Source organism: Dermacentor variabilis, chromosome 2, assembly GCF_050947875.1.
Source record: "Dermacentor variabilis isolate Ectoservices chromosome 2, ASM5094787v1, whole genome shotgun sequence".
Taxonomy (NCBI): Eukaryota; Metazoa; Arthropoda; class Arachnida; order Ixodida; family Ixodidae; genus Dermacentor; species Dermacentor variabilis.
In genome coordinates, this window is record NC_134569.1 from 252217601 (window position 1) to 252231859 (window position 14259).

Here is a 14259-nt window from a genome sequence, read left to right on the forward strand (position 1 = left end):
TTTGAACAAGTCATCCAAGAACAGACTTCCGAGGCCATGCCGATGCCCATTCAGCAGCAACCTGTCGCCGCGCCTCTCAGTTACGCTGACGTAGTAAAGCGGCAGCAGCTTCAGCAGCCCTCACCGTCCCATGGTGTGTCGTATGCTGCATCCCCGATTCAGCCGTCCGTGACATGGGCTGCTCCCATCACTGCGAATCCCTGGCGAACGCGCGACAACCAGCCGATCTGTTTTGCATGCGGTGGCCCTGGTCATATCGCCCGATTCTGCCGCCGTCGCGCGCCAGGATACTCAGACGCCCATTCGCAGAACTACATGGATCGTCCCCGCTCTCGTTATGAGAGTCCGGGTCCGCAAACAAGCACGTCTTCACGTGGCTATCCGCAACCCACGTCTCGTCGCTCACCTTCACCCCGTCGCCGATCCTAGTCGCCCATGCGTCGTCGACCAGCCCCTGAAAATGAGGGAAACTAGCCCCCGCAGTTCGTGAGGCAAGAACTGCGCTGTCGAAATGCTCAAGTCCTCGAACTTTGCCGTCGAATATTGTCGAAGTTTCTGTAGAAGGCACCCGTGCATATGCTCTTGTCGATATCGGTGCTGCCGTTTCTGTTATAGACGCCACATTTTGCCGCAAGCTTCGGTAGGTGACCACGCCTCTTGAGATGATGCCCTTACGTACAACGAATGGAGACCCTGTTCGGCCTATAGCTGCCTGCACTGCTCGACTTATTATCGCTAAAGAGCACTACACTGTTGAGTTTATCGTCCTTTCATCCTGCTCGCACGACAGCATACTTGGCTGGGACTTTCTATCGCATAATCACACCCTTATTGATTGTGCCAGATCTGAACTTGAGCTCTTTCCGCTGGGTGACCAGTCCTACAACCCCGTTCATCAAGCCGTACACAAACTAGTCGTAACAGAAGACACAGAAATTCCGCCGACAGCAGCTGTTTTGCTCCCCGTGTTCTGCAACAGCATATGTGATGAAGCTACATTCTTTGAACCATCACGCCTCCTTCTAAGTCGGAAGCCACTTCTTCTGCCTTATTCGACCCTCTCTATTTCGAATAGAACAAGCGCTCTCTGCCTCAGAAATCCTCTTCCGTATCCCATCAAACTGCTTAAAGGTGAATCCCTTGGATGCGTGCAACCCATTGATATCGGCCAAATTTTTTGCGTGCAGCAAGATTCAGCTCGACGCGACCTCGACGTCGTCAGTGCCCTTAGTCCTTCTGATGCACCAGCTGCCGACCTATTCGATTCGTCGATCGCAGACGGACTGTCACCATTTGAACGCTCTGCTCTTATCCGGCAGCTCTACCAGTTCCGCGACTCTTTCGATGTTGCACAACGTGCCCTTGGCCGAACTTCTACCATTGTTCACTACATCGACACCGGCTCCAACTCGCCAGTGCGACAACGCCCTTACCGTGTCTCCACCGCGGAACGTCAAGTTATTACCGACTAGGTTGACGACATGCTTAAACGCGACGTTATTCGCCCTTCACAAAGTCCATGGGCATCACCTGTGGTTCTCGTTAAAAAAAGGATGGATCAATTCGCTTCTGCGTGGATTACCGGCGCCTAAACAAGGTCACTCGAAAAGACGTATACCCGTTACCCAGAATTGACGATGCCCTTGATTGCCTACAAGGTGCCGAGTTTTTTTTTATCGTTAGATTTGCGTTCCGGGTATTGGCAGGTGCCTTTAGCAGAGGCCGACCGTTCAAAGACAGCCTTCGTCACGCCTGACGGTCTATATGAATTCAATGTCATGCCCTTCGGCCTCTGCAATGCGCCTGCCACCTTCGAGCGCATCATGGAGTCTGTTCTGCGGGGTTTGAAGTGGCACATATGTCTCTGCTACCTCGACGACATTGTTGTCTTTGCGCCAGATTTCGCAACCCATCTGGAACGCCTCAATCATGTCCTGACGTGTCCGAAGACAGCTCAGCTGCAACTAAATCTCAAGAAGTGCCGCTTTGCAGCGCGAAAACTTACAATTCTCGGTCACGTCGTATCAAAAGACGGTGTGCTTCCGGACCCGGCTAAACTCCCGTACAAAAAAGATTATTGAGAAGGCATTGAACTCTCGTTGGTCAATGTTGTTTTTATTGAGGAATTATTCCGAGTTTGTTGGAGAATTGTTGGGTTGATTGTTGAGGACTCTTAAATATTGGCCACTGAAATTGAATTGAAACACCATTGGGTACCTCAATGTGGAATAATTGTTAAGTTGCCATTGAAAGTCCATTGTGCTTAGACGGCCCGTTGTGTTCGTTTTGTTGAATGGTTGTTGAGTTACCATTGATTCTCCATTGAACTGACGTTGTGATAGTTCTGTTGACCTGTTGTTGAATTATTATTGCCACAGCACTGAAAAGCACATTGTGGCACAGTTGAGATGGCATTGAGATTTCAGAAGTCGCCATTGAAACATGATTGACCTTTCGTTGGCTAGTGGATTCTTATTCATATTGCTACGGCATGAGCCGGGCGAGGAGAAGAGGAAGAAGAAGTGAGCTGGTGCAGCCTCAGGACGCCATCTTGACTTTACCATCCATGTCGTCCCTTGAATAAAGCCGGTTTAACATTAACCATAACAGTTTTGTGGTGGAGGTGCGGGGTACTTCGACCAAGACGACGGAGCTGCTGCAGCAAGTGCCACGCCGGAGCCGACGCCTCGCTCGACTGCCTCCAACACCACTTGAGATCCCGATGTCCCACAGCAGCGACGAACAGCCTTCTCTGGCAGCTCCAGTGCGAACAACCGGCGCCTGGATGCATCAGATGGAGCCCCGCCCTTTCTCTGGAAAATTCGGCGAGGACGTGGAGGAATGGCTCACCCACTACAAGCGTGTGAGCAAGTACAACGGCTGGAACTCCACGACTCAGCTCGACAATGTGGTTCTGTTCCTCACAGACACGGCGCTAGTGTGGTTCGAGAACCATGAAGATACGTTCACAACGTGGGACAGCTTCGTTACTCACTTCACAGAGTGCTTTGGCGATTCCACCACGAAACGGAAGCGGGCGGAGCAGACATTGCTTCAGCGCGCTCAAGTCCCAGGTGAGACCTGTACTACGTACATAGAGGCGATCCTGAAGCTTTGCAAGACCGAATCCTCGAATGTCCGAAGAGGACAAGGTTGGACACCTTCTCAAAGGCATAGCCGAGGATGTTTACAATTATTTAATCGGAAAGGAGAGTCTCGCCTCGGTCGCCGACCTCATCAAGCATTGCCGCACATTTGAGGCCTTGAAGCTGCGCCGTATCACGCCAAAGTTTGGCAGGCTAGCAAATGTCACAACGGTGGCAAGCGTTGACGAAAACGATAACTACAGCTTTCAATTTGACCTTGCGGCAACTATAAGGCAAATTGTCCGCGAAGAACTGGAACGACACACCAAAGGGGCGGATGTCGAACAGCTTGGTTGCGCTTCCAATCAACCTCAAGAACATGCATCTGCTGTGTCAGCATTGTCTGCCATGCCAGGCGTTGCAGACTGTCGAGTTGATCAGCTGCGACAGCACCGACGTACCTTTCCCGACGACATGACGCACGATCAACGAACTCGTCGAGCTACCACCACGAATCGGAATTCGGAAGATCGCGTTTATTATTCGCAGCGTCCCAGGGTTGACTCCGAGGCATACAACGTCGGTCGCGCATCTCCTGTATGTTACAGCTGTGGCGCCTCAGGACACATTGCTCGTTTTTGTCGCCGGCGCCGACAGACAACAACATATGGCCCACCACCAACTTGGCCTAATTTTGGACGTGATAGTTATGACGACCGTTGGCCGATAGACCCTGCAAACACCACAGGCGCGCCACCTCGGAATACCTTCCGTCAGTATAGTAGAAGGAGTGGCTCGCCAGCTTCTCACCGCAGCCTGACGCCCCCAACCAGTCGCCAACGCCGTTCACCGTCACCACGGCGACGTGCTACGTCTCCACCGCCGTCGGGAAACTAGCCGGCGCGGCCGATGGAGGTAAGGTCGCCGCACAGTCTGTGTATCTGCGAAATACTCCTCTGCCTATTATGATGGTGAAGAACAAAGTGCGTGTGTTAATTGATAGTATATCTGCAACAGCATTAGTGGATACTGGTGCTACCGTTTCCGTCATGAGTGTGACTTTCAAAGAGAGGCTGGGTAGGAAAGTTATGTTCCCGTGGAATGATGGTGTGACGTTTCGTGGTGTCAGCGGAGAGTGCCTAGTTCCCCTTGGTATTTGTGTTGCAAGTGTTTTGTTCGGAGGAGAAGATCTTATAACAGAATTTCTCGTACTACCGCGATGCACTCGTGATGTGATTCTCGGGATTGACTTTCTTCAGGATTGTGGTGCATCCGTTAACTGTGGCACAGGCGAAATTACTTTGAATAGCGCGCTTCTCGCCACCCTTGCCGACACATCCTTACCAGTGAAAAACTATTGTGTTGTTTTGAAAGATTTGCTGGTACCGCCTTGGTCGCTGTCACGTATCCCTGTCAATTTCGCTGCTGCCGACCTTTCATCGTTTGACGCGCAAGTCCAGCCACTTACGTCGAGCTGCGCAAAGAAAGATGTACTTGTACTACGCTCTGTCGTGAGAGTAGTGAATGGCGCCTCCAATTTGTGGGCTTTCAATTGTTCTTGCGTCCCTGCCGTTCTCCCGCGTGATATGAAGCTTGCTGAATTTGACGAGATTACTTACAGCTCCATTACAGTTCTAAGCGAGGAGGAGCAGTCTCATACTAGCGATCCCCAAAGAAGCATTTCTGAAGAGCAGATCCTACGAATGATCGACAAGGCACTGCCCTCACATGAGCGCCGCGCTCTCGCACAAGTTTTGTGGGCACATCTTTCTGTGTTCGATTTCACAGAAGGCGACAAGCAGGCTTCACTCCCGCGTTCTCGTGCTCGCCACAGAATTGACACCGGATCTGCGCACCCCATTCGGCAAAAGCCTTACCGCGTTTCTTCAGCAGAGAGGACAGTTATTGCTGAACAGGTGAAAGACATGCTGCGGAAAAGTGTTGTCCAAGAGTCTTCTAGTCCGTGGGCAGCACCAGTAATTTTAGTAAACAAGAAGGGTGAATCGTGGCGGTTTTGCGTTGATTACAGGAAACTGAATGCGGTCACCAAAAAGGATGTGTATCCGCTTCCTAGAATTGATGATGTCATCGACTGCCTACATTCCGCTGCCTACTTTTCATCACTGGATTTGCGATCGGGGTATTGGCAGATACCCATGCACCCAGACGATAAGGAGAAAACGGCCTTCGTGACACCAGACGGTCTTTATGAATTTAACGTTATGCCGTTCGGCCTTTGTAACGCGCCAGCAACATTCGAACGATTCATGGATACTATCCTCCGAGGACTTAAATGGGAAATTTGTTTGTGCTACCTCGATGATGTGGTGATTTTTGGCAGCACATTGAGTGAACATAACAGCCGTCTCAATCTTGTTCTGGATTGTGTCAAACAAGCCGGCTTGATCCTAAATTCCAAGAAATGTCGTTTTGGAGAAACCGAGACGTTAGTACTTGGGCATCTGGTCGACAAAAACGGTGTGAGGCCAGATCCACGGAAGATTGAGGCAGTCAGCTCCTTCGTAGCACCGAAGTCAGTGCGGGAGTTGAGGAGTTTCTTGGGCCTGTGCTCGTATTTTCGGCGCTTCGTCCCAAGATTCGCCGACGTGGTGTACCCCCTAACATGTCTTCTCCAGAAAGCCGTCCCTTTCAACTGGACATCGGCTTGCGACGACGCGTTCCGTCAGCTAAAATTTCTACGAACATCAGGGCCCATATTGCGTCACTTCGATGCATGCGCACCTACGGAAGTGCACGCTAATGCCAGTGGCATCGGCATCGGCGCCGTACTTGTGCAACGTCATCAAGGAGCTGAACACGTTGTGGCTTATGCTAGTCGCTCTTTGACTAAGGCGGAACGCAAGTACACTGTGACCGAGCAAGAATGCTTGGTAGCTGTTTTCGCTGTCCACAAATTTCGACCTTATATCTACGGACGCCCGTTCACTATCATTACTGACCACCACGCGTTGTGCTGGTTGGTGAATCTCCGTGACCCTAATGGACGACTGGCACGTTGGGCTCTTCGACTGCAGGAGTACGACTTCGTTATTTCCTACAAGTCCGGGCGTCGCCACGCAGATGCGGACTGTCTCTCCCGCCTTCCTCTGACGACGACGGAGTGTGACGAAGACAATTTTGATGACTCTTTTGCTCCCATTTCGTCTACATTCCCAGACTCGATGACTTTCAAAGCAGAGCAGGAAAATGATATTGGTTTGGAACCTCTATTTGTGGCCGCATCGCGTCCTGGAGCCACCGGTCGATTTTGTGTCCGTGACGGCCTGCTTTACAAGACCAATTATTCGGTTAAAGGCGCACGCTTCCTTCTGGTGGTGCCGCAGAGTCTGCGAACGGACATACTGAGAGCCATGCACAACGATGTGACCTCTGGCCATCTAGGATTCATAAGAACTTTGAACCGGACACAGGAGCGTTTTTACTGGCCCAGAATGCGGGACACGGTCAAGCACTACGTCGCCAGTTGCGAACAATGTCAACGCTACAAGCGCCCTACGACCGCTCCGCCAGGTCTTCTCCAACCTCTGCCGCCGCATCGCCTGCCATTTGAACAAGTGGGTATCGATCTTCTGGGCCCATTTCCCCGATCATCTAACGACAACCGATGGGTGATCGTATGTGTCGACCATCTGACCCGTTACGCGGAAACGGCGGCCGTGCCATCTTCAACAGCTGCGTCCGTTGCAACGTTTTTGCTTCGATTCATTATTCTTCGACATGGTCCCCCCGTGTGTGATCATTAGCGATCGCGGTCGTCAGTTCGTTGCGGACGCCGTAGAAGAACTGCTTCGTCTTTGCAGTTCGCAGTTCCGTCATTCAACGCCTTACCACCCTCAGACAAATGGGCTTGTAGAACGTACGAACAGAACTCTAACTAACATGCTGGCCATGTACGTATCTTCCGATCACAAGGACTGGGATGACGTACTCCCCTTCATCACCTATGCATATAATACTGCAAAGCATGAGACGACCGATTACAGTCCTTTTTATCTCCTTTACGCACGTTCACCGCTAAGCTGCATTGACTATACTACCGTTTGACTTTCACAGCGAGTACTCTGTTGCCAAGACGCTTTGTCTTGCCGAAGAAGCCCGGCGTATCGCTCGTCTTCGTACTGTGGCATCGCAAGACCGATCGAAAGAGCGCTATGACAGCCGACACCAGTCTGTCTCGTACGCCAAAGGAGACTTTGTGTGGTTGTGGACTCCGCAACGTAAACGTGGCTTATGCGAAAAGTTTTTACCCCAGTACACGGGCCCATTTGTCATTGTAGATCGCTTGAGTGACTTGACGTACGTAGTGGCACGCTTGACGTCGACTGGTCGTCGGTCTAGCCGGACCCAGTTAGTACATGTTGCCCGTCTTAAGCGGTTTCACCCTACGCTTTCCGAGTGATTTGGACTTGCCCAGCGGGCTTCGCCTGGCAACCGGGGATTGCTACGGCATGAGCCGGGCGAGGAGAAGAGGAAGAAGAAGTGAGCTGGTGCAGCCTCAGGACGCCATCTTGACTTTACCATCCATCTCGTCCCTTGAATAAAGCCGGTTTAACATTAACCGTAACAATATATTGAAATTGCTTTGCTGTTCACACTTGCATGCCCCGGTGCCTGCTCATAACTTTCCCAAACACAAACAAAATCAAAGGAGAGACTGATCAACTTGAATTACCTTTATTTACACTAAGATGCGTGCACATGAAGCATTATTACAGTACATAAGGCAGCACTACATCGAACCTAGAGACATAGGCTAGTACCTACAGCACTCTAGCAGTGTAAATACATCTGAAAAAACCTATACATATTAATTCAATCAAAACAATCATTGTGGTCTTCACTTTCGACTAAGTTTATCACTAGAAGGCAAAGTGACTCAAAAGGCAGGGCTTAAACATACCCTCGTAACAACCAACTTTGAACACATGAACACTTGAAGCTGCTTGCGTGTGAATACACAAAATACATCTGAATATGTTACATTAAAATGTTTCGTACACTAACACATCACAGGAAGAGCTACAACTGACTGTGAGAAGGCAAAATAACAGACTTGAAACAAATGACTTCACGTAAATATATACAAGCTTTATCACATGTCTTTCACCGCGATTAAAACAACGGAGATAAGAGCTTGCTAGTGAGTCAGCCACATATCAACGGGTGTCTCTTGCACGACGCCAAGGTGTGTTTCGCGTAGAACACTTTAGCACCTGGGAATTTGCTGCATGCGTGACCTGTGAGAAGGGAATGTGGACAGAAAATGAGATTACGCGGATTAAGAATCTGCCACATAATGCACATAACTACACACGAAATAGAAGTACACACTATACTGGCAATTTGCGACTCTGTACGAGTGCCGTGGAGAAAAGGAAGAAATGGGTTGCTACGGTAAATGTTAACTAATACAAGCACAGCGATGTTTCACAGCAGGTAAAAATATTCCCGGCTCTCTCGCAGAACCAAAGACCACGCGACAGCGCATGGCCGATACCAAGCAGATATGGAATCTTTGGGTAGAAGTCCAGCAGAAGGAATGACCTAAGGATACGCCGAGAGCGATGCGAGCGTGAGCGTGCCTGTACGAGTGAGAACATGTACCGCTTCTCTAAAGCTAGCCGCTCCGGCGTGGCTCCGATCATCCCGCGCGATTTGTGTGCAGAACGTCGCGTACACCCCTTTGCGCGTTGTGCGCGGTAGAGTCTGCGCAGCGAGCTAGCTTCATGCACGCGTCATTCTTCACCGCGCAAACGGTGCTGGAGTGCGACGCTTAGCTCGAGGCCACAACGCGCTGAGTGGCGCTCCTTTCGTTTCTACAAGCAACGCACATTTCGATCGGCCCAGCTCAATGAGGCAGCAGAGAACGCTGGCATGTTTCGGTTATCGCCAATTAAAACTGTACACTACGCCTCCAACAGAAACGCGCCGCGCTAGATAAAGATGCTTACTGCGGTAGTTTTGGCGGTCATAGGCGATAAGGCGAGCCCGTCGGCGGCCTTGTTCTTTGCCGACGTTGTCACCACACCTCTGTTCATTTGTGCTGTGTATCCGTGTACAGTCACCGCGCGGAAGCTGCGACTTATCGGTTGGCGGTTCTCCGCAAATCCCAAAGAGGCGAAATATATTTTGCGGTGCGCCGCATCATTAGGCGCAACCAAAATCAAGGCGCGCTTAACCGCTACGGCACAAAAGGTGATCACACTAACCGTATGGTATACGATGAGCCACTACGAAAAAAAAATATTCTGATGTTCCACGTGCCAAACCAACGATCTGATCATGATGTACGTCGTAGTTGGGGACTCCGTATTAATTTTGACTTCCTGGAAATTTTTACGTGCATACAATGCACAATGCACGAGCGTTGTTGCATTCCGTTCCTTTGGAATGCGGCCGCTGCAGGGATCGTATCCACGACCTCGGGCCCCAAATTGCCACAGCGGCTGCCATAGTTACGAAATGTGTAAGTGTGAAGTGCAACACTGCCTTCCGGTACGAGTGTGGTACAAGCACAGCACAGCTGCATACCTGCTGCACAATTATTTGTCGCAGTTCTCCTAACCTCGTAGTGCCTGCCTAAATACCTTGAAAGGCAGCGCGCCTCTCACGTATTGGAACGCGATAACAAGCGCTTAGACGGCCCACGTGAGCCTCCTTGAAAGATGACGTGGCCACTGTACAAAATTATCACTGCGCAGAGAAGCCGATCCCTATGTTCCAATTGTCTTCTCTCATACAAATGAAAGAAACGTTATTAGACAGGAAGAAATGAAGCAATGTAATTTTACGCATATGGGGTGCCGCTGCCTCTTCGCCTACCATTGTATCAAACGAAGTGACGGCGGCAGCGAGAGTTAATATCGCGCGCATTTGCTCCGGGGCATGCGGTTTGCTAGAAGAAAGTGAACGGTGTGCTTAACATCTCACGCTCATCAATGTCAAAATAGAAAAAGAGGCTACGTGCCCAAGAAAACGAGATTACTTACCTATCGTCACAAGTGCGGCTGCGACTGTTTCGGGATGCCTTCTCTCCAACAGGCATCATGACCTCTGCCGCCCAACTCATCAAAACAACCAGGCTCGCACATCAGTAGAAGACTAGTAGCTGGGTGAACCAACCACTTCAACGGATAAACGTCCCACTTATCGTCCTGAGAGCATTTCACTAAAATGTGCGTCATGATGTCCGAAAAGAAAACAAATACTTTCATCAAGAAGCACGAGGCGTGAACCACCGCACAACTGCAACCGAATAACTGAGTCCGAAAGCCGTTCACAGCTTCACTATCGTATTCAGTTCTAAAAACCTTTGAAACACAACATAACGGCACTTAAAAACCGCCAATTAATTAGCAATAATTTTTCATCAACTAACCTTTACAAAGTTTCAAGAGCAACCTAATTTGTAGCGTAAACAATAAATACTATGACCGAAAATGCGACTACGAAACTAGCGGTAACCGTGTGTACTGTTGCAAAAGTGTGCGCAAAACGAAGCTCGGTTGCACCCGCTTGCGCGCACACATACACACCCGAACGCTACCTTGTCGTTTGTCGCTCCACCTAGAAATAAGGATTACTACTAATTTTGCTGTTTTTACAAAAACAAAGCTTCTAAAATAGTTTGTAATGCCTTTGCAGATGACGAGGTGACAAGTAAGGTATGATAAGAGTCCGTTACCTGTATTTCTTTCATTTCCCTTTGGTGTTCTTGACTGAACATACGAGACCTGCAGACTTCGGAGATGAGACGACAGTTCGGCGAGGCTCAAATAAAACGCGTGCTTCTTGCAAGGCGAGAGGCGGGAGCAGCCGCAGATACAGCGATTAGCTGTGATACTGTTGCGGCCGTTGCTGAATCTGAAGCTCTTTGAAGTAAATGGTTATAGCGGTTGTGCGCTGCGATCTCAAAGCGCGTTCGTTCTTTGATCTCTAGTACCAGGCACATTGGATAAAAAAACTATATTTCCTTTGCGGACAGAGGGTACGTCGTAGGAAATTTGAAGACCTCACCCGTGTATGTTTGTAGCGTGTGCGTGCTTGCATCATACGGTTCCCACAGCGCGTCCGATGCTCGAAGGTAGCGTCGTCGCCTATCGGCACCTGTCTTATCACCGGCCGCGCTGCCGCCGTGTCTACTTTTGGGGAACTCCACATGCGCGTAGTCACCGTGTTTGCCAGTGAATTTCCCATTCTTCTGCTCCCCGAAACGTGCTCACTTCGAATCCTACCAATGGTTATGTCATCTAGTGTATGTTAAAACGACGATGCCATTTGTACAGCGGCGAAGAAATAAATCGTTATGAACTTGGGCGGTCATGAATCTTGTCTAACGTTGCAGTTTTTACGTAGCAAAAATGGCTACGAAAGTGGGGCGGTCTCGGAGATAGGCGCTTCAAAGCGCCAGCTGTAGCGACAGCACCAGGAAATGGCACGCGGGGCACGCGCCAAGCATTTCAGAGGTTACTGGCTTTCGAATGAGAGGAGTATGCGCGCGCTCGTGGCCTATTGGTTAGAGTACCGGGCTCGACGGCCGACCTTCGATTCCACCCCATCGGTCACACAATATTTTCTTTTAATGAAAACGACGCGAAAGAAGAAGCTACCTGCCGCAAAGTGACAGGAATGAGGTTGGAACGCATCGCAATAAATATTTGGAATGTCTTCATATGCGAGTCCTAATTATTGTATACTGGACTCAACTGCTACACAATAAAAAACAACTAGAAAAATCAACACAAATTACCCAATAAATTGTTTATTAAGAACACTCAACGGTAATATTCTTGTGCAACGGTTGAGTGAACTCAATTGCTCTTGAAAATTTGTTGAAGTCCGTTGTTTCAACAATTCCCCAACAATATATCAATGATTAATCAACAGTCGTTTTTGTACGGGCTACGAGCCGTGACCGACTTCCCCAAACCGACGACTCTAAAGCAGTTACGAAGCTTCATAGGGTTATGCTCCTGCTTTCGTCGGTTTGTGCGCAACTTCGCCTCTATAATTGCGCCTGTGACCAAACTTTTAAGCAGCGCCTCAAATCTTTCGTCATGGTCTTCTGAGTGTGACCAAGCCTTCTCCACCCTTCGCCGTCTCATGACGTCACCACCTATACTGCGCCACTACGATCCTACGGCCGCAACTGAGGTGCACACAGACGCCAGTGGTGTCGGCCTCGATGCTGTTCTCGCACAACGAAAGCCTGGGTTCGCAGAGTATGTCGTCGCATACGCCAGCAGAACGCTCACCAAGGCTGAGTCAAACTATAGCGTCACCGAGAAAGAATGCTTGGCAATAGTCTGGGCACTTGCCAAGTTCCGCCCTTACTTATATGACCGGACGTTTGATGTAGTGACGGATCATCATGCGTTATGTTGGTTGTCTTCGTTGAAGGATCCGTCAGGTCTCCTTGCCCGCTGGGCTCTTCGACTTCAAGAGTTCGACATCCGCGTTATGTATCGTTCCGGAAGCAAGCATGCCGATGCTGATGCACTGTCGCGGTCACCACTATCCACCGAAACTGCGTCCATATCCATTATAGACCACCCATTGTCAGCTCTTGACGTCACCACCGTCTCCTCTGCACAGCGCCACGATCCCTGGATCGCTTCGCTTCTTGACGTTTTATCCGAGGCACCCACCCTTTCGACCACTCGAACACTGCGACGCCAAGCTTCGCACTTCAGCATCCGTGATGGCCTCCTGTACCGGCGCAACTACTCGCCGGATTGTAGGAAGTGGCTCCTAGTTATCCCCAGAACGCTGCGCTCTACAATCTGCGCGTCCTTTCACTCCGACCCGCAGTGTGCTCGCGGCGGTGTCTTCAAGACCTATGAACGCTTACGCCAAAGGTACTACTGGCGCGGAATGTTTCGCTTTGTTCCCAAGTTCATTCGCGGCTGCCAGGAGTGTCAGCGACGAAAAAAACCGCCGCATCCTGCCGCAGCTTCATTACAGCCCCTTCCATGCCCAGACCGCCCATTCGACCGCGTTGGCATCGACCTTTATGGACCTTTACCTTTGACCACGGCGGGAAACAGATGGGCTATCATTGCTGTCGACCACCTTACACGATACGCCGAAACCGCTGCTCTTCCCACCGCGACAGCACAGGACGTCGCCTCTTTCATTCTCAAGCGTTTTGTGCTTCGACACGGTCCTCCTCGCGAACTTCTCAGTGATCATGGCCGCGTATTTCTCTCTGATGTAATCCAAGCACTTCTCCACCAGTGCAACATTGTGCATCGGACGTGCACTGCCTACCACCCTCAGACGAACGGTCTCACTGAGCGGTTTAATCGGACACTGGGCGACATGCTTGCGACACATGTTGCATCTGATCAGTCCAACTGGGACCTGGTTCTTCCATTTGCGACATACGCGTACAACACCGCTACGCAAGTCACAACCGGGTATTCCCCCTTCTTCCTTCTGTACGGTCGCCAGCCGACGCACACTATCGACACGTTGCTGCCATACGCACCAGATGCCTCAGAGTGCACGCCCGTGTCGGAAGCCGCCCGTTACGCTGAAGATTGCCGACAACTAGCCAAGCGCTTTACTACAGCCGACCAACAACGCCGGAAAAACGCCCGCGATGATCACCACTCTCCTGCCGCAACATTCGCTCCTGGAGCACTTGTGTGGCTGCTTGTACCACCCTGCGCCCCTGGCTTGTCGTCCAAACTTCTCCAAAATTATCATGGTCCCTACCGCGTCGTCGAGCGTACTTCGCCCGTAAACTACGTCATTGAACCTCTTACGCTGCAAGGCGACCGTCGTCGACGTGGGCGTGATGTTGTTCCCGTAGACCGCCTGAAGCCGTACTTCGACCCTCTTGTCCCCATCTGTTAGATCGCCAGGATGGCTCCACCTTTCTCGACGGGGGCAATTGCAATGAAGAAAGGCAGAAATGATATCCCGATCATCATCAAGAGCGGAGGGCACGAGATCGGCGCTCGAACGCCACCATCTGGCTCTCCCGACCTACTGTTCTGAGCTACCGCCTGTTTGTTGGACTCGTCCAATAAACCTCCTTACAACACTATCAATCAGGTGATAGAGAAATGTGTGGAATGTAACCAACCCTGATATATAGCTTTCATTGATTACGAGAAAGTGTTTGATTCTGTCGAAACCTCAGCAG